Consider the following 24,866-nt stretch of genomic DNA (forward strand, 5'->3'; position numbering starts at 1 on the left):
AAGGTTTCCCTTGGTAGGATTGCAATTATATTGATCAAGAGTGAAACTATCGATAAGGTAACGCGCTAAGATTCTCATACTCGTTAGGCCAATGGGGAAAAACAGCTTGTTTAGCAAGAAAACTATTGTGATTGATAAAACATATATAAAGTAATTATCTTTATATTGCGTTGAATGTTAATTATTATATAATTATGTAATACAGAATTGTGTGGTGGGGGAGTGAGAGCAATTTAAAGAAAATAGCAGTTTGTAATGAATATTTGACATATTATATGCCGAAGATACTCAGCTCAGAACTGTGACTCATTTGAGTCATCAAGCAACCATCATAAGAAGTGGATGTAATGTGTACCTTTTAAGTGTGTGTTTAAGTACTATTGCATGTACTGCGTGTTCAACACACCTATATCACGTCGCTTTAATGTTGAAGACCCTTATTGGAAACCTCACTCTAACAATAGCTTTGGCACATTAAATGTCAATGGGCTTCCTTTATTAATTGTGTTTAAGGGGACACTTTAACATTCCTCTTGATCCTGAAATTCTCCAAAAGCTAAAATCAACATGGTTGCAGGCCCCCGTTTAACCCAGGCTCTGCCAGTCCGGCTGGCATCCAGCTCTTCGGGACAGTGCTAGTGCGTTGCGGGCAGTTTTTTGAAACAGGTACATTCTCATTGAACGTGCAACAATACTTAAGCTCAACTGGCAACAGGCAGAGGTTTTAATTCCATCGGACAGCGATGCATCTGCACGCAGCTACCATCATGAGAAGCTGAGATGCAATGGACCATATCATCCAATATGTACAGGTATAATAGAAATCAAACTTTACTATTATATTATCTGTCACACTCCATCACATAAACTCATTGCCCCTGTTTATAATTAAAGAGTTGACATGTTGCCTTGACTTTCTCTATTTATAATAAATGAGTTAACGTGTAACCCTGACAGTCCCGTTTCCTCTATTTGTTATTAAACAATTAAAATCTTCCCATGTCCTCTATTGCTAAATAAATGGTCGATCTGGCGCACCCTGACCCTATTTCTAATTTACCAGCTGCATCATTCCCCTAAATTGTCCTCTTTCTTTCTACTTAAATATTTACTGCGTTCCGCTAACTTTTCCAATTCTCTATTTCTATTTAAACAGTCACTGTGTTCTCCTTACCGCCCCTGACGTCTGGCTCTAATTAAACAGTCACTGTGTTCCCTTTACTGCCCCTGACATCTGGCTCTAATTAAACAGTCACTGTGTTCCCCTTACTGCCCCCATTCTCTATTTCTAATTAAACAGTCACTGTGTTCCCTTTACTGCCCCCATTCTCTATTTCTATTTAAACAGTCACTGTGTTCCCGTTACTGCCCCTGACGCCTGCCTCTAATTAAACAGTCACTGTGTTCCACTTACGGCCTCCATTCTCTATTTCTAATTAAACAGTCACTGTGTTCCCTTTACTGCCCCTGACATCTGGCTCTAATTAAACAGTCACCGTGTTCCCTTTACTGCCCCTGACATCTGGCACTAATTAAACAGTCACTGTGTTCCCATTACTGCCCCCATTCTCCATTTCTAAGTAAACAGTCACTGTGTTCCACTTACTGCCTCCATTCTCTATTTCTAATTAAACAATCACTGTGTTCCCTTTACTGCCCCCATTCTCTATTTATATTTAAACACTCACTGCGTTCCCCTTACCTTCCCTGCCCTCTGATTCTAAGGAAACAGTAACTATGTTCCCATACATTCTCCTCTCCTCTATTTCTCAATTAAAAAGTTACAGTTTGCCTCTTTCTTCCTCGATTCTCTTATTCTAATTAAAACGTTACTCTATTCCCCTAAATTTCCCTGTCATTTGAGGCATTGCCAGACCAGGAGCCAATGTAATCAGCAAGCACAGGCTTGCTGGGTGAACGGGATTGGTTGTAGTTAAGATATTGGCAGCGGAGATAAGCGGGGACTTAAGGAGGGTGGAAGATGCCCTTTGATAATGCACCACCGATGATATTTATAAACAGGAAAATTCCACTTAAGGGAACTGTGACCTATGCAAAGGTATGGTATGGGAAACAGAAATTGAAATGCTTGATGACTTAAGTTCCACAGAACTGTGTGCTGTGACTGCTCTTATTGATCATAGATATCATTTAATGTAGAAACACGTTAAACTTTGGAAATAAATTCTGGGGAAGGATATATATCTTAAATACATATATTAAACAGAACAGTGAAGCAGACATTTTTTGATTTGTAGAAGCGGAGGTCATTGGAGGTGACAGTGCAATAAGGTTATGCATAAACAATTAGGTAGAATTAGTGCTTTGTGCCCTGATGGACGCGTCAGGAATTTTCTTTTGGCTTTTCCCACTCGGCTGCCATAAATTCCTGGCGATAGAGTAAAAAACAGAGGTGGTAATGTGAACTTGCTTAAATATCTGAGTTATGCTGCTGTTGGATTATTGAGTACAGATTTTGAAGGAAAAATTAAAAATAATTGGACACGGTTCACATTAGATCTGCTATAATGTTTCCGGGATAAGGGATTGCCGTTTTCACGGCATACTTGAGAAGTCAAGGTCATTTCCACTGGAGCTGAGAAGACTGAGGGATGACCTGATACAGGTCTTCAAGATTACAAATGGTAGTGGTAAGAAAAGTGGTGAGAAATTGTTCTCATTGGTCAGTGAGATCGAAATGAGAGGAATCAAAATGAAACAAATCTCAAAAATAATAAATTGGGTATGTTGAAAATCATCTTTATGCGGAGGTTGGTTAGAATATGACGCAATGACACTATGTTACAAACCTCTGTTCATGCGAACTTTAGAAATATTATCAAATGGAATTAATTAGACCCGTGAAAAGGATGACTATTAATTCTTGTGGCTACCCAGCAGGAAAATAGAATTAGACTTTCTGGGTTATTAAAAATATGGAGGGAATAGTAATCTAGTTGATTTTATTCAGGAGGTAGCGAGCATTGGAGAGAAAAAAGTGCCTATGGATGTTGTCTATATGGACTTCAAAATGTCATTTGTTAAGGTTGTGTACAAGAAATAATAGAAAAAATGAAAGTGCGTGGAATTGGAGGCAACGTGGTGATATGGGTTGGAAATTGATTGAAGAATAGGAGACAGAGAGTAGGGGTCAATTATAAATTGTCTGATTGGCGCGATGTAAAAAGTGCTGTCGAACCGGCAATTTACTCTGATTCTTCAGCTTTTTGCCATAGTTTTCAATGATTTGGATAAAAGAATAGAGGTTTGCATATTCCAAATTTGTACTTAGTTGGGAGGCACAGTAATTATTGCAGATTGCAGTAGGTATTTACAATGGATGCAAAACAGTTTAAGTGAGTGGAAAAACTGTAGCAAATGGATCTGGAACAGAGAAGTTTGAGGACATCCGCGCAGGATCCAAAAAAGATAATTTAGAATATTTTCTGTATCATGAGAAACTGGGAACTGTGGAGGAGCAGAAATATTTCAGTGTCCATGCACACATATCATTAAATATAGCTGACAGGAACATAATCAAAGCCTTATTGGAATGTTGGCCTTTATGTCACGGGGGCTGGGCTACCCAATGTAGCATTCTGCAAGCAGCGGATTGGAGCTGGGAGCACGATTTTTACATTTTAACCTCTCCTCTGCACTGTTTTTGCTGGGAGTGAGTGGTTAATTTCCCAACTTTTGTTTCCTCTCTGTCAACCAATGTTATACCTGTCATGCTATAGGTTTTCATACGATATTTCTGAATTTCTTTATTCGTAACTAGCTTCTTTTGAGACGTTTTGTCAAATATTTTTGGTAACATTCATATATATTAGTATTTACATCTATTATTCAAATTGCTCGCTGCTTTTATTATTCCAATTGGTCGCTGTTTCAAAAAAATCGACTACCTTTGTCAAACATGACTTATATTTCAGAAATCCGTGCTAGGTTTCTTTGATTAACTCCTACCTGTTTTGGTCTACACATAACTCCAGTCCCACACCTTCCCTTCAAGACAACTAGAGTTTGGAATAAATGCATTCTTGCTAGTGTCCCCAACGTCCCGAGAGTAAAACAAAAAATGGCATGCTCACCAGTTGATAAAGGAGCTCTTGCCAGTCAGCATCATCGTGATCTTCTTCCTTGGAGCCAAGAGGCCGAGTCCCAGCTGGTTGGCAATGGCTACCAGGCCTGTCAACAGCAGAAAGGTCTCTCTGCTGATCTCATTCCAAACAGCAACGTTATGGGTTGGGTGTGCATTAAAGTGACAGAGAGGCAGGATTTTAACTTAGGGTGATGGTGTAAAACGAGACATATTCAATGAGTCCTTCATTTTATATCACGCCCGATTTCCTGTCTCGTTGAACTCAATAGAAGGCCAATTCGATGTTCCCCATTTTACAGAAGCTAAAGTAACCCCAGATAATGATAGTGGGAGGGGGCAGGTAGTGATATTAACGTACCCTGCTTAATATACATGAGATTTTGATTGTGAGAAACATCAAATAGGGATTAACTTTAACTTTGGGCGATGGAGTAAAACGGGCGCTGTAAATTGGATACCCGTTGTAATCCCCGCCCGATTTTCCCTTTCCCTGACTTCCAGAGAAAGAAGAATCCAACATGGTGTATAATGCACATTTAGTTTGATACCACACATTGTACAGCATCACATCAAATTACAATTACTCCCAGATAGAGAGAGATCAAGTGGGTGGGGGTATCAATTCACCCTGGGCAATAGCACAAATGCGTGACAGTGAATCTCCAGCCCACTTTACACTCCGTCCGATTTTCCTTTCGAATGGAGTCAATGTTGAAATAAATAGCTAGAGGTCATCCAACGAAATGGTAGATGGACTTGTCTACAGTTATCCGGTTTGTCTCTCAATCCCTTCTTGCACAAAGGATAGGCTTCAGGCCCCCACTTCCGTAAATTTAACTCCCATTCCCCCACTCAGTAAATCTCACTCACATTCACTCACTCAGTAAAGATCACTCCCATTCTCGCAATCTTCAAGTATCATTCGCATTCCACCACTCAGAATATTTCACTCCCATTTCCTCACTCTGCAAATCGCAGTCCCAATGCCCCAGTCTGCAAATCTCATTCCCATTCCCTCATTCTATCACTGGCATTGATATTCTCTCACTCTGCGAGTCTCACCCTCGTTCACATTCTCTCACACTCTAAATCGCATTCCAATTCCCGCCATCTGCAAATATCACACCCACCCCGTCACTCTATGCTGAAAATATTATCACTTCATTCAGAAATTCTCATCTCCATTCCCTCAATCAGAAAATATTTCCCCATTCCTACACGCTAAATCTCACTCCCATTCCCTCACTCATGACACTTCACTCCCATGCCCCAATCTGTCAACCTCATTCCAATTCACTCATTCTCTAAATCACATTCCAATTTCCTCACTCATTAAACCTCACTCCCATTCCCTCAATCTGTAAGCCTCCTCCCATTCCCTCACTCATTAAACCTTAATCCCATTCTCTCAATCTGTACACCTCACTCCCATCCCCTCACTCTGTAAATCTCACTGCTGTGCCCAGACCCGACTGATCCAGTGCATTTTAGGCAACGTGAATTCTTAAAACTGGAGTAAACAACAGAGCTTGCGTTTCAAATATATATTTATACAATACTATAAATATATTAAAAGCATATACACACACGCATATATATTATATTATATATATATTTATGAAGCATTATAGATATATGTACAATTTTTGAAAGAAAATGTTTCCCACAGACAGAGCTGTGAGAGAGACTTCTGGTAAAGTCCTGCTGAACACAACATCGGAATTGGTGCCAACTCAGGCTGATTGAAACCCGCAAGGGGTTGACTCAGAAGCACCGAAATAAAGCTGTCATATATGCGGGGACGGACTGGGACGTGTGCAGTCAATATGAGTTGAAAATGTATCTCAATGCTGTCCCTAAAATGCTTGCCATCAGTGTCTTACCATGCTTTGTGTCCGTGTACAGCAAGTGACATTCCCTGAGGATCTTCTCATTAATGGAGAGGCTCACACTCTCCAAGGGATTCGAAGAGGATCACAGCCTCAGGCTTCCTGACGTTGTCCGTGCTGCGAGCTCCGAAGACTCCTTCAACCTGACCTGGGACAAACAGGCTCATAGCTGACAAGACCATAATGCTGGCACGTTATGTAAAGCAGAAGGAATGTTACATCCATGTGTGAGTGACAGACCATATGTGCGAGCCTGCTCATCTCATCAGTTCAATCCTTCTGGGCCCCTGTCCACAAAGTTCTTAAATCACCGCCCACCCCAAACTAGCAATGGGCTGGGGTCAACACCCTTGGTGTTCTGTTTAATTGAAGTATTTAAAACGGAATCTGTTGTTAAGGTCTCAATGTTCTGTTTAATGATAGTTTTAACCAAACATGTATTAACCCACGGCCATACCTAACTCAGTAACTGATTATATTTGAAGATAATTTTAATCTCGAGGGACTAATCAAATAACTAAACTGCAATTCATGAACTACCCTTCTATGTACACCTTTTTAATCTATTAATGTAGCTCAGTCCTCTGAAGCATTAAACATTCTTACAGAGCTTGACAGGGTAGATGCAAGGAGGATGTTTCCTCTGACTGTGGCATCTAGAACCAGGGATCTCAGAATAAGGGGTCGTCCATTTAGGACTGAGTTGAGAAAGACTTCTTCAATCAAATGGTGGTGAATCTTTGGAATTCTCTACCCCAGAGGGCTGCTGAGGCTAAATCTTCGAGTATATTTAAGACAGAGATAGATAGATTTTTGGATATTAATGGAATCAAGGGATATGGGGTTAGTGCAAGACAGTAGGATTGAGTTAGAATATTAGCCGTGATCTCATTGAGTGGTGAAGCAGGCTCGAGGGGCCAAATGGCCTACTACTGCTTTTAATTCTTATGTTCTTATGTCTAAAACAACAAATAGCTCAAACTATAATACAGATATGGCTAATCCTTAGAGGCGCTGTCTTATTCATTAACTAGTTATAATCAAGCCCCTTGTTAACCACTTAGTTCCATTAGCTAGCGATCCTCCAATTTTAATGTCCCAACTCTTCCTCATACTCTAGCGAAGGTTGGGTTTACTCAGGTAAGTACCGCTGAGGCAGGACTTTCGGTATATCGAGAAGATCAATCCACTGGGATCCACAATCCCATCACTGCCTCTAACTGCTCCTTGAACGAGTCAACAATCTTCCGTCCACCCCGACCCAGAAAATGAATTCAGGAATTAGTCAACACAAGTATGAAGAACTGACTCATGGTCCAAGCTATGGTCCTTTATCTCTCTGTACCATGAAACCTGTTAAAGATAAACCTTGATTCCCACCCCTAGTAACTTGCCTTACTCTGCAGGGGCCATACTCTTAGAGGCGACCTGAGAGATATATATAATAAGGAAGACCACGGACAGGTTGTCGGTGAGATAGCTTATTTGAGTTTGAGAGATTGGGGAGAACCAGGGGAAACCATTTAAATGACACAACAGTAGCAATAGGCTTGATGCTGGTCTTTCGCAGAGAATAGTGACCATTTTGATTGCATTACCAGTTTGTGCGGTGTGCGCTGACTCTCTGCTCATTTTCAACTGGGAGTTGGACTGGTCTTGGATGGGCAAGTGATCATCTCATATCAAATATAAATAGTTTAACAGTTAACATGATCTACTGGACTGGTATCGATCGCCTGAGGGGGCCGGAGAGGATTTATCCCCTGATTGGCCCTGTTTCTTCTTAGTATTTTGCTGCTCCCAGGAGATCACATTGCGGTCGTGACCATCTTCAAAAAAGGGGACAAGTCCGACTGCAGTGTCTCCAGAGGAATCTCCCTGCTGTCAGCCACAGGGAAAATCATTGCAAGAATCCTCCTCAATCGTCTCTTTACTGTGGCTGAATAGCTCCTCCCAGAGTCGCAATGCAGATTCTGTCCACAAAGGGTACAATGAACTTGATCTTCACCGCGAGACAACTGCAACAGAAATGCAGGGAACAGCACCAACCTTTGTACATCGCCTTCTTTGACCTCACAAAGGCATTTGACACTTTCAAACGTGCGGAATTATGGAGCATCCTCCTCTGTTTTGGCTGCCTTCAAAAATTTGTCAACATCCTCCGTCTGCTCCACAATGACATGCAAACTGTGATCCTGACCAATGGATCAACCACAGACCCAATCCACGTACAGACCAGGGTCAAACAAGGCTGCTTCATCGCACCAACACTCTTTTCGATCTTCCTTGCTGCAATGCTACATCTCACCCTTAACAAGCTCCCTGCCGGAGTGGAGCTAAATTATCGAACAGATAGGAATATGTTCAACCTCCGCTGTCTCCAGGCTAGATGCAAGGAGGTCCCATCCTCCATCATTGAACTACAGTAGGCAAATGATGCTTGCATCTGCGCACATTTGGAGGCCGAAATCCAAGCCATCGGCAACACCTTCACCGAGGCTTACGCTAAACAGCTGTAAGACAAAGGTCCATTACCAACCTGATCCTGCCACACAGCACTGCCACCCGATTATCAAAATCAACAGTGCGGCCTTGGACAATGTGGACCATTTTCCATATCTCGGGAGCCTACTGTCAGTAAGAGAAGACATTGAAACCGAGGTCCAACCCTGCCTTCAATACGTCAGCACAGCCTTAGGCCTGAGGAAGAGAATGTTTGAAGAATAAGACCTCAAATCCGCCACCAAGCTCATGGTCTACAGGGCAGAAGTGATACCCGTACTACTATATTGCTCAGAAACATGGAACATGTACAGCAGACACCTCAAATCGCTGGAGAAGAACCATCAGCGCTGCTTCCACAAGATCCTGAAATGCACTGGCAAGGCAGATGCACGAACATCGGTGTTCTCGCTCAGGCCAACATCCCCAGCATTGACCACGCTCGACCAATTCCATTGGGTGGGCCACATCATCCGTATGCTCGACACAAGATCCCCAAAGCAAATGCTCTACGTGGAGCTTCGACACAGCAAGCGAGCTCCGGGTGAACAAAGGAAACACTTCATGGACACCCTCAAGCCTCCTTGACAAAATGCAGCATCTCCACCGACTCCTGCGAATCCATGGCCCACGACCACCCAAAGTGGTGGAAGAGCATCCGGGAGGTCGGGAGGACTACAAGTCCTATCGCCAAGAACAAGGAGAAACCAAGCATAGACAGCGGAAGGAGTGTGTGTCAACACAGGCTCAACGACCACCCTTTCGTTCAACCACTGTCTGCCCCACCTGTGACAGAGACTGTAGATCCCACATTGAACTCACTTTTAGAGTGGAAGCAAGTCATCTTTGACTCCGAGGGACTGCCTATGATGATGATGAAGAGAATGATGTAGAAGGACCTGATACTACAATCATGTGCGAGCAGGACTGATGGACCAGCTGGTCTTTTCCTCAGCCAGCATGTCCTTGCAGCATCTCTAAAGTTTTAACAACATTAATTTTTGCTGCGTTTTCCTCGTGGTCGAGTTCTCTGAACCTGGATCGCGTCCAAGTGGCTTCTTTCTACCCCGCTCCCAGGCGTGGATGCTATCTTTGTACATGAGTGACCAGAAGTAAGGTCAATACCCAGGATCAGTCCTGAATGGAGCACCTCACAGCTGCAGCGTTAGAGCCTGAAACGTCACGTTGATTGGGCGATGTAGCTCAGCCCTCTGTTTGTTTGGTTGCTGCTCCACAGCGCTCATAGAAACATAGAAACATAGAAAATAGATGCAGGAGTAGGCCATTCGACCCTTCGAGCCTGCACCGCCATTCAATGAGTTCATGGCTGAACATGCAACTTCAGTACCCCATTACTGCTTTCTCGCCATACCCCCTTGATCCCCTTAGTAGTAAGGACTACATCTAACTCCTTTTTGAATATATTTAGTGAATTGGCCTCAACAACTTTCTGTGGCAGAGAATTCCACAGGTTCACCACTCTCTGGGTAAAGAGGTATCTCCTCATCTCGATCGTAAATGGCTTACCCCTTATCCTTAGACTGTGACCCCTGGTTCTGGACTTCACTAACATTAAAAAGAACATAAGAACTTAAGAACATAAGAACATAAGAACATAAGAATTAGGAAAAGGAGTAGGCCATCTAGCCCCTCGAGCCTGCTCCGCCATTCAACAAGATCATGGCTGATCTGGCCATGGACTCAGCTCCACTTACCCGCCCTCCCCCCATAACCCTTAATTCCCTTATTGGTTAAAAATCTATCGATCTGTGATTTGAATATATTCAATGAGCTAGCCTCAACTGCTTCCTTGGGCAGAGAATTCCACAGATTCACAACCCTCTGGGAGAAGAAATTTCTTCTCAACTCGGTTTTAAATTGGCTCCCCCGTATTTTGAGGCTGTGCCCCCTAGTTCTAGTCTCCCCGACCAGTGGAAACAACCTCCCTGCCTCTATCCTGTCTATCCCTTTCATTATTTTAAATGTTTCTATAAGATCACCCCTCATCCTTCTGAACTCCAACGAGTAAAGACCCAGTCTACTCAAGCTATCATCATACGGTAACCACCTCATCTCTGGAATCAGCCCAGTGAATCGTCTCTGTACCTCCTCCAAAGCTAGTATATCCTTCCTCAAGTAATGTGACCAAAATATAAACAGGGACAGAGTCCAGTGTAATATAAACAGAGACAGGGTCTAGTGTAATATAAACAGGGACAGATCCAGTGTAATATAAACAGCGACAGGGTCTAGTGTAATATAAACAGAGACAGGGTCTAGTGTAATATAAACAGAGACAGGGTCTTGTGTAATATAAACAGGGACAGATCCAGTGTAATATAAACAGAGACGGGGTCTAGTGTTATATAAACAGGGACAGGATCCGGTGTAATATAAACAGAGACATGGTCCGGTGTAATATAAACAGAGACAGGGTCCGGTGTAATATTAACAGAGACAGGGTCTAGTGTAATATTTACAGGGATAGGGTCCGGTGTAATATAAACAGGGACAGGGTCCAGTGTAATATAAACAGGGACAAGGTCCGGTGTAATATAAACAGGGACAGGGTCCAGTGTAATATAAACAGAGACAGGGTCCAATATAATATAAACAGAGACAGGTACGCTCAGTGTACACACTCTCCTCAGTCACATCGTCATTCAATAAATACTCATGGTTTTATCCGTCCTCGAGCAGTTTTGTATTCTATGCTTATCAAAGGAAGACTTGCATTGATGGAGCGCCTTTGACTAGCTCAGGACAACCTAAAGAACATTACGTCAATTAATTAATTTTGAGGCACATCACTGACATGGTGCAGGATATGTGGCAGCCAATTTGCATAAGCATTTTCCCACAATGTGATAATGACCAGATAATCTGTGTTAATGCTGTTGCTGAAGACACGGAGGCAGAACTCAACTGCTGTTCTTCACAATAGTTCCATGGGATCTTTAACTCCACCCAAGAGATCGAGGGGGCATTGATTTAAATTCTCTTCAGAAAGTCTCCCGTACCCTCGATAATGTGTTGAAGTCTCTGGAGTTGGAATTGAAATGACATCTTGCTGACGTAAAATCGATAAATCTAACACAGTGCCCCGGCTGGCACTGCATCTACAGCAATCATCGCTGTGTAATGGTAAACCATTAATTAATTCACATTTCCACACACCCACATGGTCCTCAGCAGCACTCTGAAAACCGTACATCCTGACCTTTTAGAAAAAAATGGATATAGGGCGAGAGGGATTGCTGCATATTAAAACAGAAGGAATAAAAGATCATGTGGAACTAGGTGTCAGGAAATGTGACTTGACATGTTTGTAAATGATTTGATATTAATTACACTCTGAAAGTAGAAATCTGGGCGAAATGGAAGAGTAGAGTGATTGGGGGTATGGGTGGCGGGCGGTGTCCATATGACCTAAGAGCAGATACTTAACTGGAAAAGGTTATTATGAGAGATGAACTTATCGAACCGTATAGGATTATGAGGGGACTTGACAAGGTGGATGCAGAAAGGATGTTTCCACTGATAGGGGAGACTAGAACTAGAGGGCATCATCTTAGAATAAGGGGACGCCCATTTAAAACTGAGATGAGGAGAAAGTTCTTCTCTCAGAGGGTTTTCGGATCTGTGGAATTCGCTGCCTCAGAGAGCTGTGGAAGCTGGGACATTGAATAAATTTATGTCAGAAATAGACATTTTCGTAAACGATAAGGAAATAAGGGGTTGTGGAGAGCGTGCAGGGAAGTAGACCTGAGTCCATGATCGAATCAGCCATGATTGTATTAAATGGTGGAGCAGGCTCGAGGTGCCGAATGGCCTACTCCTGCTCCTATTTCTTATTTTCTTATGTGCTTAATATTAACTAATGGATTACTGGGATTTACGGAATAGCTATTGTCTATAAAAGTACAGTTGTATACACAGGTGTAAAATTTAAAAGTAATTCTGTGCATAACATGAATAGACCACAGTTTGAGAACTGCATGCTGTTTTGAGGATCCACACATTCGGCAGGCTATTGCAGCGATAGCATGGGGTATTTTGATGGAGATGTTTTAAATTATTTTTAAAAATGATTGTACTGAGAAAATAGATGGGATTGTCCATTTTATTCAGGAGCCTGCAACGATAGGACATAGATATCAGATTTAATGCTTGGAATTAAGACAGATAGAGTTGACGGGGATAGTGCTGTGCATGCTATTTATCTGGATAATCAAAAGGTGCTTGATAAAGTACCCCATAATAGACTTGCGAGCAATATTGATGCCCATGGGATTAAAGAGACAGTGGCAGTGGCTGCGCAGATAAGAAATCGACTATGGGACAGAAAGCAGTGAGTAGTGGTGACTGTTTCTATTCAGACTGGATGGAAGTATGCAGTAGTTTGTTGTTTGGACCACAGATAATTTTGATATATACTTATATATGACCTGAATTTGACGGCAGGATATCAATGTTCGCTGATGATATGGAACTCTATCAAACCTAGAGTGAGGAGGTTTGTAATATATTTAAATAGGTCATAGACAGACTGATAAACTGGGCAGACATGCAGCAGTTACATTTAAAGGTGAAAAGTGTGGTGATTTATTTGGCTCGTAAGAATGTGGAGAGGCTATATAAACTATATGGTACAACTGACTTAAAGGGGGTGAAGAAAGAAAGAAACCTGAGTGTTTATGTACACTAGTCTTTGAAGGTGACAGGACAAGTTGAGAAGCCTGTTAAAAAGACACACTGGATTCTTGGCTTTATAAAGAGGGGCATCGAGTACACAAGCAAAGCAGTTATGATAATCTCTTCAAAAACACTGGCTAGGAACCAGGAAACATAGAAAATAGGCACAGGAGTAGGCCATTCGGCCCTTCGAGTCTGCACCACCATTCAATAAGATCATGGCTGATCATTCCCTCAGTACCCCTTTCCTGCTTTCTCTCCATACCCTTCGATGCCCTTAGCCGTAAGGGCCATATCTAACTCCCTCTTGAATATATCCAATGAACTGGCATCAATATGGAGTTAGTAGAGGGAATTCCACAGGTTAACAACTCTCTGAGTGAACAAGTTTCTCCTCATCTCAGTCCTAAATGGCCTACCGTTTATCCTAAGACTGTGTCCCCTGGTTCTGAACTTCTCCAACATCGGGAACATTCTACCCGCATCTAACCTGTCCCGTCCCGTCAGAATCTTATATGTTTCTTTGGGATACCCTCTCATCCTTCTAAACGCCAATGTAGAAAGGCCCAGTTGATCCAGTCTCTCCTCATATGTCAGTTCTGCCATCCCGGAAATCAGTCTGGTGAACTTACGCTGCAGTCCCTCAATAGCAAGAACGTCCTTCCTCAGATTAGCAGACCGAAACTGAACACAATATTCCAGGTGAGGCCTCAGCAAGGCCCTGTACAACTGCAGTAAGACCTCCCTGCTCCTATACACAAATCCCCTAGCTATGAAGGCCAACATACCATTTGCCTACTATGGAGTATTGTGGCCAGTTCTTGGGCCCACATTTTAGGGACCATGCAAAGGTCGTATTTACAAGAATAGTACCAGGGATGAATGAATTCAGTTATATGGAGTTAGTAGAGAAACTGGGCTGTTCTTCTTGGTGCAGAGAAGGTTCAGGTGAGATACCAAATGGCAGAAAACGCAAGTGGGAGTTGTGTACAGACCACCAAACAGTAGTGGTGAGGTTGGAGATGACATCAAAGAAGAAATTAGGGATGTGTGCAATAAAGATACAGCAGTTATCATGGGCGACTTTAATCTACATATAGATTGGGTTAACCAAGTTGGTAGCAATGCGGTGGAGGAGGACTTCCTGGAGTGTATTATGGATGGCTTTCTAGATCAATATGTCGAGAAACCAACTAGAGAGCTGGCCATCCGAAACTGGGTGATGTGTAATGAGAGATGACTAATTAGCAATCTTGTTGTGCAGGGCCTCCTGGGGAAGAGTGACCACAATATGGTAGAATTCTTTATTATGGTGGAGAAAAACACTGTTAATTCAGAGACTAGTGTCCTGAACTTAAGGAAAGGTAACTTCGATGGTATGAGACGTGAATTGGCTAGAATAGAGTGGCAAATGATATTTAAAGGGTTGACAGTGGTTAGGCAATGGCAGACATTTATAGATTACATGGATGAACTTCAACAATTGTACATCCCTGTCTGAAGTAAAAAATAAAAAGGGGAAGGTAGCTCAGCCGTGACTAACAAGGGAAATTAGGGATAGTGTTACTCCCAGGAAGAGGCATATAAATTGGCAAGAAAAAGCATCAAACCTGAGGACTGGGAGAAATTGAGAATTCAGCAGAGGAGCACAAAGGGTCTAATTAGGATGGGGAAAATAAAGTATGAGAGGAAGCTTGCAGAGAACATAAAAACTGATTGCAGAAGCTTCTATAGATATGTGAAGAGAAAAAGATTAGTGAAGACCAAAGTAGGTCCTTTGCAAACAGAATCAGGTGACATTATAATGGGGAACAAAGAAATGGCAGACCAATTGAACAAATACTTTGGATCTGCCATCACTAAGGAAGATACAAATAACCTTCCAGAAATACTAGGGGTTCGAAGGTCCAGCGAAAAGGAGGAACTGAAGGAAATTCTTATTAGTCAGGAAATTGTGTTTGGAAAATTGATGGGATTGAAGGCCGATAAATCCCCAGGGACCGATAGGCTGCATTCCAGAGTACTTAAGGAAGTGGCCCTAGAAATAGTGGATGCATTGGTGATCATTTTCCATTATTCCATTGAATCTGGATCAGTTCCTATGGACTGGAGGGTAGCTAATGTAACACCAGTTTTTAAAAAAGCAGGGAGAGAGAAAATTGCGAATTATAGACCAGTTGGTCTGACATCGGTGGTGGGGAAAATGTTGGAATCAATTATTAAAGATTAAATAGCAACGCATTTGAAAAGCAGTGACAGGATCAGTCCAAGTCAGCATGGATTTATGAAAAGGAAATCATGCTTGACAAATCTTCTAGAATTTTCTGAGGATGTAACTAGTAGAGTGGACAAGGGAGAACGAGTGGATGTGGTGTTTTTGGACTTTCAAAAGGCTTTTGACAAGGTTCCACACAAGAGATTAGTGTGCAAAATTAAAGCACATGGTATTAGGGGTAATGTATTGACGTGGATAGAAAACTGGTTGGTAGACAGGAAGCAGAGAGTCGGAATAAATGGTTCATTTTCACAATGATAGTCAGTGACCAGCGGGGTACCGCAGGGTTTAGTGCAGGGACCCCAGCTATTTAAAATATTCATCAATGATTTAGATGAAGGAATTGAATGTAATATCTCCAAGTTTGCAGATGACACTAAGCTGGGTGGCAGTGTGAGCTGTGCAGAGGATGATAAGAGATTGCAGGGTGACTTGGACAGGATAGGTGAGTGGACAAATGTATGGCAGATGCAATATAATGTGGATAAATGTGAGCTTATCCACTTTGGTGGCAAAAAACAGGAAGACAGAATATTATATGAATGGAGACAAATTAGGAAAAGGGGAGCTGCAACGAGACCTGGGTGTCATGGTACATCAGTCATTGACGTTTGGCATGCAGGTACAGAAGGCAGTGAAGAAGGCAAATGGCATGTTGGCCTTCATAGCTCGGGGATTTGAGTATACGAGCAGGGAGATCTTACTGCAGTTGTACAGGGCCTTGTTGAGGCCACACCTGGATTATTGTGTTCAGTTTTGGTCTCCTAATCTGAGGAAGGATGTTCTTGCTAATGAGGGAGTACAGCGAAGCTTCACCAGATTGATTCCCCAGATGGCAGGACTGGCGTATGAGGAGAGATTGGATCAACTGGGCTTGTATCCACTGAACTTTAGAAGAATGAGAGGGGATCTCATAGAAACATATAAAATTCTGACGGGATTGGACAGGTTAGAGGCAGGAAGAATGTTCCCGTTGCTGGGGAGTTCCAGAACCAGGGGTCACAGTCTAAGAATAAGGGGTAAGCCATTTAGGACCGAGATGAGGAGAAACTTCTTCACTCAGAGAGTGGTTAACCTGTGGAATTCTCTACCGCAGAAAGTTGCTGAGGCCAGTTCGTTAGATATATTCAAAAGGAGTTAGATATAGCCCTTCCGGCCAAAGGGATCAAAGGGTATGGAGAGAAAGCAAGAAAGGGGTACTGAGGTTGAATGATCAGCCATGATCTTATTGAATGGCGGTGCAGCCTCGAAGGGCCAAATTACCTGCTCCTGCACCTAATGTCTATGTTTCTATGTTTCTATATTAATAGAGGCATTCAAAATAATCAGGCGATTCTAAAGAATAAATAAGAAAAAACTGTTTTCCAGTGGCAGAAATGTCATTAACATGAGGATACAGATTTAAGATAATTGGCAAAAGAACCAGAAGCGACATGAGAAAATATTTGTTTCTACAGCATTGTGTTATGATCTAGAATCAACTGCCTGAAAGTGTGGTGGAAGCAGATTCAATTATATATTTCAAAAAATAATTGGATACATACTTGAAGGAGAACATTTTCCGGCGCTAATGGGGAAACAGCAGGGTAGTGGAATTGGATGGATAGCTGTTCCAAAGTGCCGGCACAGGAATTATGGGCCAAACGCTCTCTGTCTGTGCTGTATTGTTCTATGATTCAATGCAACTTTTTGACAGAGTTGTGAGGCTGTGGAATTCTCGATCAAATTTAGGAATTGAAATTGCGCCTATTTTGCGCTCCATTAACGCTAGCGGGGGTCACTAACGGGGCACAGTGGCATTATCAGCCGGGGGAGGGGTGAGCGTGCCCCCCGGGGAATTGCCCCAGAGTTTTGGGCTGTGCTGTCCCGGCAGCAGAGCACACTGTGATTAGCGCCCCCGGCCGTCATCCATAACTGACTGTTAATTGACCTGTTAAATGGCCCTGCAAAAAGATTTGTATAAAACTCTAACCAGTGGTTCAGGAGTAAATCCTAACTGCACCTTCTCATGGTAACTTTGATGAGCAGTAACTGGTAACATTTGAGAATAAATTTGAAAATGTCAATGTTGAAGAATAGATTAGATAGTTGTTTGAAGTAAAGTAAGCTAAAGTGATAAGTGATATAGGATCTAAGCTCATAGATTTATAAATATTGCTCATGGATAAACTGTACGGAATGGTTGGGCCTATTCCACGTTGAAATTATTATGTAATTCTGACTTAGGACTCATTGTTTTTGGGGGGAGGAATTTTTGCTCCCTTTGAATTAGCAGTTTGGTTCTCTCAAAATGTCTTTGGATTTGAGCAATCACAGGAAACAAAGCAGACACAGTGCTCAGCGAGTACAGGAAACAGTAAACATAGGGAACAGTAAGCATAGATAAAAGGAAACTGGAATAATAATCGACAGGGAAAGGGAAACTGTAAACATAGGAAGGACGAAAATAGGAAACAGGAAACTTAGGAAATATTAAACATAGAAAATATGTAATATAGGAAACGGGATACTAAGGTAACATTAAATATGGGAAATAAGAAACGAAATAAGCAATAAACATAGTAAACAAGAAACATCCTAACAGGAAACGAAGTAATCTCACTGGCCCTTCGAGGCTGCACCGCCATTCAATAAGAAAGTGCTTAAACGAAAGATGAGGTGCTGTTCCTCGAGCTTACGTTAAGCTGCATTCACACAGTGCAGGAGTCCGACCATGGAGATGTCAGAGTGGGAGTGGAGTGGAGAATTAAAGTGACAGGTGACCAGAAGCTCAGGGTGACACCTACGTACTGAACAGACATTTTTGATTCGAGTCACCACCTATAATGTTAGTGTTGTATCAACACCAGTAATGTTAAAGTAGGGTTACCACCAGTAATGTTAGAGTAGGGTCACCATTAGTAATGTTAGCGTAGGGTCACCCCCAGTAATGTTAAAGTAGGGTCACCACCGGTACTGTTAGAGTAGGGTCACCACTAGTAATGTTAGTGTAGGGTCACCCCCAGTAATGTTAGAGTAGGGTCACCACCGGCACTGTTAGAGTAGGGTCACCACCAGTAATGTTAGAGTAGGATCACCACCAGTAACGTTAGAGTAGGGTCACCACCAGTAACGTTAGAATAGGGTCACGACCAGAAATGTTAGAATGTAGTCAGCAGCATAAATGTTAGAGTAGAGTCAATTCCGACATTGTTAGATTACAGTGACCATTGACACCAGTAATGTTGGAGTAGGACCAATACCAGTAATATTAGAGATGGACCAATACCAGTAATGTTCACGTAGATTCTCCACCAGATTTGTTAGAGTAGGGTAACCACCAGGAATGTTAAAGTAGTGTCACCGTAAGTATGGTTACAGTAGGTTCACCGCCAGTAATGTTAGAGTAGAGACTACTAATTTTGGACAGGTGTCAATACCAGTAATGTTAGAGCTGGATCACCACCAGTAATGTTAGAGTGCAGTTACCACCAGTAAGTGTAGAATAGTTTCGCCACGCGTAATGTTAGCTGGAGTTACCACCAGCAATGTTAGAATAGGATCAGCACCAGTAATGTTAGAGTAGAGTCAACACCATTAATTTTAAAGTAGAGTCAATACCAGTATTGTTAGATTAGTGTGACCACCAATAATTGTAGAGTTGTATCAACACCTGTAATGTTAGAGTAGGACCAATACCAGTAATGTGAGAGTAGGGTCACCACCAGTAATGTGAGAGCAGGTTCACCGCCAATAATGGTAGAATAGGGACAGTAATGTTAGATTAGGGTCAATACCAATAATGTTAGAGTAGAATCAACACCATTAACGTTAGAGTAAAATCTCCATCAGTAATTATAGAGTAACTTCATGATCAGTAATGTTAGGCTGGAGGTTCCTCCAGCAATGTTAGAGTAGGGTCAGCACCAGCAATTTATATGTAGGATCACCACCGGTAATGATAGAATTGATTCACCACAAGTAATAATAGAGCAGATTCACGACCAGTAATGTTAGAGTGGACTGACCACCAGTAATATTAGATTATAGGGCCAATACCAATAATGATACAGAAATATCAACACCAGTAATTTTAGAGTAGCATCAATACAAACGATTAATGTTGAGTAGGTTCTCCATCAGTAATTTTAGAATAGGATCAGCACTATTACTGTTACATTAGGATCAATGTCACCTATGTTAAAGTAGAGTTTCCACCAGTAATATTGGAGCAGACTCGTCACCAGTAATGTTAGAGTAGGGTCACTACCAGTAATGTTATATTTGGGTCTCCATCACTAATATTAGAGTTATGTCATCAACGGTAATGATAGAGTAGACTCAACACTATTAATGTTGGAGTAGTGTCCCTCCACAAATAGTGTTAGACCAGGGTCAATATCAGTAATGAGAGATTAGTGTCAATAACAGTACGGTCAGAGTATAATCGACAGCATTTACGTTAGAGTCCAATCTCCAACAGCAATGACAGATTTGGGTAAATACCAGTAATGTCAGATAGAAAAACAGAAAATGCTGGAAATCTCAGTGGGTCAGGCAGCATCTGCGGCCTTTCGTCATCGACCTGAAATTTTAACTCTGTTTCTCTCTCCACACATACTGCTTCACCCGCTGAGATGCGCAGCATTTTCTATTTTTATTTAAGATATCCGCAGTATTTGGGACTAACTATTTGTACTGCACTTTTTTTCACAGGCAGACGACAAGCCCCGCCCTCTGTAAAGCTATGCTGCCCCATCCCTGTGGATCATTCCATCCATGTGCTGCCAGAAGCAGGACCAGAGGGCCGACTCTTTCCCCCCCTCACCCCACGACCAGTCGCGGGAGGATGCCGATGGCATGGGCTGCTGCTCCTCCACGCATCTGCTTCTCCGGCCCACGAAGTCTCCCGCTGAGCCACAAGACTCCACCCGGGCCATGAGCCACGAGTGGAGGTGGCGGTGTGGGGAGAGTGGTGGAGGTGGGCGGGCAACGGGGGTGTGGGGCCTTGAGTCGGAGGTCCTTGGGGCTGCCAGTGAGAGAGGTTGGGGGAGAGAGAGAGAGACTGGGCGAGCGAGAGGCTGGGGAGAGTGAGAGAGGCTGCTGGGGGTTGTGGGGGGGAGGATGTGGGGGCGAGAAAGGCTGGGGAGAGAGAGACAGGGGGGGTGAGAGAGGCTGGGGGGATGGAGGGGAGAGAGGCAGGGTGAAGAGAGAGAGGCTGGGGGAGAGAGAGACGGCGGGGGGGCTGGGGATCGGAGGAGAGAGAGGGAACTCAGGAAAAACGGATCACGTTCTTCCAACCCTCTACAAGTGCTATCGTTGGAGTCGATGATATCCAGAAGTCACGACACTGTCACTATGACAGATTAAGTAAAGGGGAGGTGCAACGAGACCAGGGTGTCATCATACATCAGTCATTGAAGGTTGGCATGCAGGTACAGCAGGCGGTTAAGAAAGCAAATGGCACGTTCGCCTTCATAGCGAGGGGATTTGAGTACAGGGGCAGGGAGGTATTATTACAGGGCCTTGGTGAGGCCATACCTGGAGTATTGTGTACAGTTTTGGTCTCCTAACTTGAGGAAGGACATTCTTGCTATTGAGGGAGTGCAGCGAAGGTTCACCAGACTGAGTCCCGGGATGGCGGGACTGACATATCAAAAAAAATTGGATCAACTGGGCTTGTATTCATTGGAGTTCAGAAGAATGAGAGGGGATCTCATAGAAACGTTTAAAATTCTGACGGGTTTAGACAGGTTAGATGCAGGAAGAATGTTCACAATGTTGGGGAAGTCCAGAACCAGGGGTCACAGTCTAAGCATAAGGGGTAGGCCATTTAGGACCGAGATGAGGAGAAACCTCTTCACCCAGAGAGTGGTGAACCTGTGGAATTCTCTACCACAGAAAGTTGTTGAGGCCAATTCACTAAATATATTCAAAAAGCAGTTAGATGTAGTCCTTACTACTAGGGGGATCAAGGGGTATGGCGAGAAATTAGGAATTAGGTACTGAAGCTGCATGTTCAGCCATGAACTCATTGAATGGCGGTGCAGGCTCGAAGGGCCGAATGGCCTACTCCTGCACCTATTTTCTATGTTTCTATGTTTCTATTCACTTCATACCCGATAAACCTGCTAACAATCCATGCACAATGCCCCAGCTATGGGGGATGGGGGGGGGGGGCGAGGATGCACTTGCGCTTGCATAAGGCACTTTGGCTGGGAGAAGCATTCCCTTTGGCTGGAATAAGGCACTTCGACTGTGTGAGGCATACACTTCGACTGGGGTATGGGACTTTGGCTGGGGGAGCGATGTACTTCGTGTAGGTTAGGGGATTTTGGTTGTCCCTTACTGGCTTCTGGTGAGCGTTGTCCTCTGTCGCTTCAGGAAGTCAAAGTGGATCGAGTTAGAATTTGCAAAGTCAGTGAGACCTTCGGATGGGTGGATCCAGTGACACATTCCTGTCAAACTTCAGGATGTGGCTTATCCTCCAAGGCGACCAATCAGAAATAAGGCGTGGAGCCTGTTGGCCAGTTTTACTTTTATATAAGCTGGTAATATTAGAGTCGGGTCACCACCAGTAATGTTTGAGTCGGGTCACCAGTCAGTAATGTTAGAGTTGGGTCACCAGTCAGTAATGTTAGAGTAGAGTCACTACAAGTAATGCCAGAGTAGGGTCATCACCAGTCATGTTAGAGTAGGGTCACCACCAGTAATGTTAGGTTAATTTATGGACATGCTTATTTGAACAGCAAAAGTGGCCAACAGGCTCCACCCGTTATTTCTGATTGTTCCCCTTGGAGGATAAGCCACACGCTGATATTTCACAGGAATGTGTCAGTGGCAGCTCTTGCCGAGCACGGAGTGCAGCAGCATAGAGTGGCATTTGTGAGTTTGGTAAGTGGGTGAGTTTTAAGGGTTATTCTCTTTAAACCATTTGGAGGCTGGAGTAAATTATTAGTGGCAATTGCCAGTAGCTTCTAAGTAAGTAGCAGTTTAATTTAAAGGGGAAAAGTTAAATAGTTGGGATTCTTTCAGGTTTAGGCAGAGAAAAACAAAATAACTCTCCAGTAGGAGGCAATTAGCAGGTATTTAAAACCAGTTCTGTAAACGACTGACCAGTAGTGAGTCATCTGACCTAGATACAGTTTAAAAAGAGGCAGTTCGTGCAGAGCCCGGAGTGCAGCAGCATAGAGTGGCATTTGTGAGTTTGGTAAGTGCGTGAGTTCGGGCAAGTAGGGGTGGCAGGTGCTGTTTTGTCATGTTTTCCCTACCAGTGCTGACACTAGAGCAGCTTATAAGGAGTGCGAGAGTAGGAAACATAGGTCCAGAGACCAGCCCAACCAGCAGCCGACAAAAACAGAGGGGTGAGAAATCGAAAGGTGACGTCAGAGTGCGGGGAGGAGCAGTGTCAGTGGCAGTCCGGGGTCAGCGGCCTACAAAGGCCCAGCAGCAGTCAGTGAGCGAGCATTGTGTGGAGGAGGGACAAGAAATCACAAAGTGATGTCACAGCCAAGCTGGTGAGTATATCTCTTTGATTTTGTGTTCTAATAGATTAGAGGATAAATTACTAAAGAGCTGTTTAGTGTGTTTAGTGGGAGTCAGTGTTTCTGCTGAGTAATTTAAGAGTAACTAGTGGGATGGCAGGGCAGCTCGTTCAAACGGAATGCAACACCTGTGCCATGTGAGAATTCCTGGATGCTTCCCGCAACGGGGATGACCACATATGCAGGAAGTGTCTCCAGCTCATCCAACTCGAGCGCCGAGTCTCGGAGCTTGAGCGAGGACTGGAGGCACTGAGGAGCATCCGAGAGAACGAGAGGTACATGGATTGCTCATTTGAGACGTTGGTCATACCACAAATTAAAAGGGTACAGGAGGATAGGGAATGGCTGACCGTCGCACACAAGAGTATGGCGAGGCAGGTAGTGCAGGAATCCCCTGACCCCTGAGGTTATCCCGCTCTCAACCGGTACTCTATTCTGACTACTGGTGAGGGCGGTGATGCCTCTGGGGAGTGCAGCCAAGGCCAAGTCCACAGCACCTGGGTGGCTCAGCTGCACGGTGGGGGGGGGGAGAAGACAGGAAGGGCTATAGTGACAGGAGATTCAATAGTTAGGGGAGCAGATTGGCGCTTCTGCGGCAGCAAAAGTGACATCAGCATGGTGTGTTGCCTCCCTGGTGCAAGGATCAATGATGTCACTGAGCGACTGCAGGGCATTCTGGGGAGGGAAGGGGAACAGCCAGTGGTTGTGGTCCAAATTGGTACCAACGACATAGGTAGAAAGAGGGGTGAGGTCCTGAAAGCTGAGTTTATGGAGCTAGGAGTAAGATTGAAAGCCAGGACCTCAAAGGTGGTAATCTTGAGATTACTGCCAGTGCCAGTAATAGTGAGGGTAGAAATAGGAAAGCTAGTCAGATAAATACGTAGCTGGGGCATTGGTGTAGGAGGGAGGGCTTTAGTTTCCTGAACAATTGGGACTGCTTCTGGGGTAGGTGGGACCTGTACAAGCTGAACAGGTTATACCTCAACAGAGACGGGACCAACGTTCTCGCGGGTGGTTTTGATAGTGCGGTTGGGAGGGCTTTAAACTAGCTTCGCAGGGGGATGGGAACCCAGGAGAGGGCTCTGGGCTAGTTAGAGTGAGTGAGAGCTCAGATGAACATAACCCCAAGACAGGATGCAAGAGGCAAGAGGCAACAGAGTAGAGTAGCACTGGGGTAAGTGTAAACCACAAGGTGATAGGAAGGGACAATATGTTTGAATATCAAGGGGCTGCAGGAGGGGTCAAAACTAAAAATCATGGTTTAAAAACTAGATATTAAAACACGTTACCTAAATGCACGCAGCATTTGAAACAAAATAAATGAGTTGACGGCACAAATCATTACAAATGGGTATGATTTGATGGCCATTACAGAAACGTGGTTGCAGGATGGCCAAGACTGGGAATTAAACATACAGGGGTATCTGACAATTCGGAAAGATAGACAAGAAGAGAAAGGAGGTGAGGTAGCTCTGTGAATAAAAGAAGATATCAGGGCAGTTATGAGAGACGATATTGGCTCTAATGAACAAAATGTTGAAACATTGTGGGTGGAGATTAGAGATAGTAAGGGGGAAAAGTCACTGGTGGGCGTAGTTTATAGGCCCCCAAATAATAACTTCACGGTGGGGCAGACAACAATCAAGGGAATAATGGAGGCTTGTGAAAAAGGAACGGCAGTAATCATGGGGGATTTTAACCTACATATCGATTGGTCAAATCAAATCGCACGGGGTAGCCTTGAGGAAGAATTCATAGAATGCATACGGGATTGTTTCTTAGAACAGTATGTTACAGAACCTACAAGGGAGCAAGCTATCTTAGATCTTATCCTGTGTACTGAGGCAGGAAAAATAAACGATCTCCTAGTAAAAGAT

This window comes from Pristiophorus japonicus, chromosome 9 (assembly GCF_044704955.1).
Source record: "Pristiophorus japonicus isolate sPriJap1 chromosome 9, sPriJap1.hap1, whole genome shotgun sequence".
Classification (NCBI taxonomy): domain Eukaryota; kingdom Metazoa; phylum Chordata; class Chondrichthyes; family Pristiophoridae; genus Pristiophorus; species Pristiophorus japonicus.